The 3,879-nt window shown below is 40.5% G+C and overlaps 1 non-coding gene across 1 annotated transcript; it reads right to left on the minus strand.

Moving 5' to 3' along the window:
* Positions 1 to 635: 635 nt before the first annotated feature.
* On the minus strand, positions 636 to 737 carry LOC118616624. The gene has a single exon (XR_004956617.1). It is a non-coding gene; the product is annotated as a U6 spliceosomal RNA (small nuclear RNA).
* Between the last annotated feature and the right edge of the window lie 3,142 nt (positions 738 to 3,879).

The following is a 3,879-nucleotide window of genomic DNA, read 5'->3' on the forward strand; positions in this document are numbered from 1 at the left end:
GTAAAGCTCTTTATTTCACCTTCTATTTTAGTGATAGTCTTGCTGGATAGAGTAGTCTGGGATTCAGATCCTTGTTTTGTTTTTGTTTTTAACTTTTTCCTTTATTGATTTTAGAAGGAGCAGAAGTGAGAGGGAGAGAGATAGAAACATCAATGAGAGAAAACATCAGTTGGCGGCCTCCTGCATGCCCCCCAATGGCAATCGGGCCCACAACTTGGGCCTGTGTCCTGACTGGGAATGGAACAGGTGACCTCTTGGTGCATGGATCGATGCTCAACCACTGAGCCACACCGGCCAGACAAATCCCCCCCCCCCCCTTTTTTTTATTACCTTGATTACTTAATGCCATTGCCTTTTGGCCTGTAGTATTTCTGTTTAGAAGTCAGCTGATAGCTTTATGGTGGTTCCTTTGTAAGTAAACTGTTGCTTATCTCTTGCTACCTTTAGGATTCTCTCTTTGTCTTTAATTTTTGGCATTTTGATTATTATGTGTCTTGTTATTTGCCTGTTTGGGTTCTTCTTACTTGGGTTTCTCTGTGCTTATTAAACTTGTATGCCTTTTTATTTTATTTATTTATTTTTTACCAAGTTAAGAAAGTTTTTTGTCACTCTTTTTTTTTTTCTTTCAAGGGTAAAAAATTATGGAACACTTCAGAAATTTTTGCATCATCTTTGTGTAGGGGCCATGATAATCTTTGTATTGTTCTAATTTTAGTATATTGTTGCCGAGATGAGCACTGTCACTATTTCTTTAAAAATTGTTTTAAGAATTGACTTTTAGAGAGAGAGGAAGGGAAGGGGGAGAGAAATGTAGAAGCATCGATGAGAGAGAACATCCACTAGCTACCTCCTGCATGCCCCAACTGGGGATTGGGCCCACAACCTGGGCATGTGCCTGACTGGGAATTGAATCAGTGACCTCTTGGTTCATGGGTTGATGCTCACCCACTGATCCACACCAGCAGGACTCTGTCACTATTTCTTCAAATATATTCTCTAACGTTTGCTCATTTTCTTTTTCTTCTGAAACTCCTATGATGCGGATGTTGTTCTGTTTCATATTTTCCTACAGTTCTCTTAAACTGTCTTACTGTTTTTCAATTGTTTTTTCTTTTTCATTCTCTGATTGATTGATATTTTTCTACCCTGTCTTCCAATTTACTGATCTGATCCTCAGCTTCCTCTACTCTCTTGGTTATTCTTTCCAATGTGTTCTTTATTTCTTCTATGTCATTCTTCATTTCTGCTTGGTGGTCTTTCATTTCTAATTGGTTGATTTTCAATGTTTCTATATCTTTACTCATGTTGTTGAGCTTTCTCATAATCATTACTCTGATTTCTACCTCTAATATCTTGTTTAATTTCATTTCATTTATCTCTTCTTCTGTAGAATTTTCTTATTCTTTCATTTGGGATTTGTTTTTTGTTTCACCAGTTTGGCTGTCTCAGTGGGTTTTAGAGCCTGCAAAATTTTTCTTGGGGGGTTGATGTTCTGCTGCCTATGGCTCCCTCTCCTGGGTTTGGATGATTGTGGGACGCCCCAAGTTAAACACCACTGTCAAGTTTTACTTTCCTGGGAAGATTTGCAGGCCAAGCAAAGGTTAAGTTATGCTGTAGCATTTGCCTGCTGGCTATTAGTCTCAGTTACTTGATGAGCCTTGGGTTGTAGCCCTCAGCTGAAAAAATATTTCTAAGGTGTTCAGGGTATGAGGATTTCCAGTGGGTGGGGCAATGACCTTTCCCCCCACCCTTCCTTGCTTGCTGGTCATCTCTAGCTGTTAATGAGATTCATTTTGCATTTCTCTGGCCTGGATAGGTGATGTTAAACTCCTGAGAGAGGGGCCATTGAATCTCACCAGGGCTCTGGGAAGGGGCTCCTTGAGTAAAATGACTACTGTCTTAGGAGGGAGCAATTCAGCACAAAACTCCCAATGTCCTCTTTCCCATCTCTCTCCCCTAAAACTTTCTTCACAAAATTGAGTCCAGTCCAACTTCTCTCTGCCGGAGCCCATGGTGAGTGACTGTGCCTGATTCAGTGCTCTGTCTTTTCAGGGATGTGCCATTTTTTTTTTCTTTCACTGGACCTCTCCTTGCTGGACAAAGCCTCAGCTCTGGTGATCTCAGCCAGGTATTATGCAGTCACCTTTCCTTGTCCCGCCACTCTATGTTGGGGCAATCACCACTCTGTGCTGTGGAGCTGGCTTGGGTTTTAACCCTTGACTTCTCAGAGAAAACTTCTCAGAGCTAAAACAGCCCTCAGCTGCTGTTCATGGATTCCCAGCCTGCCCTCTTGACTCTGCAGTTCCTACCAGGCTTAATTTGGTGTCATCTTTCCATTCCTGTTTATAAGATTGCTCTCCAACTGCTTTTCACTTGATTTTCCCTGATGATTTGTCTTTATTTTATTTTTTAAATTTTTAATTATTTTTATTAATTTATTTTTGTTACAGATCTTTCTCCTTTTCTCTCCATTGACACCCTCCTCCCGACCGCCCCTCCCCCACCCCATCCCCAGCATTGTTGTCTAGGTGAATTGGTTACACATACATGCCTATAAGTTCTCTTCCCTTCCTCCCCAACTCCCTCCTCTGAGGTTTGTTTGTCTGTACCCTACTTCTATATCTCTGGGTCTATTTTGTTCATCAGTTTGTTTTGTTCAGTATATTCCACAAGTAAGTGAGATCATGTGATATTTGTCTTTCTATGATTGATTTGTTTTGCTTAGGATAATACTCTCCAGGTCTCTTGATGTTGTCCCAAAGGATAAGAGATCTTTCTTTATTATAGCTGCATAGTACTCCATTGTGTATATGTACGACAACTTTTTTATCCATTTGTCTACTAATGGACACTTGGGCTGTTTCCAGATCTTAGTTATTGTAAATAGTGCTGCTATGAACATAGGGGTACATATATTCTTTCTGATTGGTGTTTTGGGCTTCTTAGGGTATATTCCTAGAAATGGGATCACTGGGTCAAATGGCAGATCAATTTTTAACTTTTTGAGGCAAAACCATAGTGTTTTTCATAGTGACTGCACCAGTCTACATTCCCACCAGCAGTGTAGTAAAGTCCCCCTTTCTCCACATCCTCGTCAGCACTTGTTTAATTTGTTGATGGCAGCCATTCTGGTAGGTGTGAGGTGATACCTCAGTTGTTTTAATTTGCATCTCTCTTATGATTAGTGACAGTGAGCTTTTTTTCATATGTCTCTTGGACATTTGTATGTTTTATTTGGAGAGGTGTCTCTTTAGGTTCTCTGCCCATTTTTTACTTTTATTATTATTTTTTTTATCCTCACCCGAGGACATTTTTCCATTTTTTGTTCAGGTAGAGTGGGAGGGAGAGAGAGGAACAGAGAGAGAGAGAGAAACATCGATGTGAAAGGGACACATCGAGTAGCTGCCACCCGCATGACCGACCAGGGCCGGGGCCAAACTGCAACCGAAGTACGTGCCCTTAGCGGGAACCGAACCCGGGTATCTCTGGACTGCAGGCCATCGCTCTAACCGCTGAGCCAAACCGGCCAGGGCCTCTGCCCATTTTTAATTGTGCTCTTTGTCTTCCTTTTGTTGAGTTGTATGAATACTCTCTATATTTTGAACATTAACCCCTTATCTGATGTATCATTGGCAATTATGCTCTCCCATATAGTGGGTTCCCTTTCAATTTTGATGGTTATTTCTTTTGCTGTGCAGAAGCATTTTAGTTTGATGTAGTCCCATGTGTTCATTTTTTCTTTGTTTCTGTTGCCTTAAGCATTGTATCATTGAAAATTCTGCTGTATGTGATGTCTAAAATTTTGTTGCGTACACTTTCTTCTAGGATTTTTATGAATCCATGAGTCACATTTAGGTCTATTATTCATTTTTTTAGTTA

The sequence above is a fragment of the Molossus molossus genome, unplaced genomic scaffold, assembly GCF_014108415.1.
Source record: "Molossus molossus isolate mMolMol1 unplaced genomic scaffold, mMolMol1.p scaffold_m16_p_4, whole genome shotgun sequence".
NCBI lineage: Eukaryota > Metazoa > Chordata > Mammalia > Chiroptera > Molossidae > Molossus > Molossus molossus.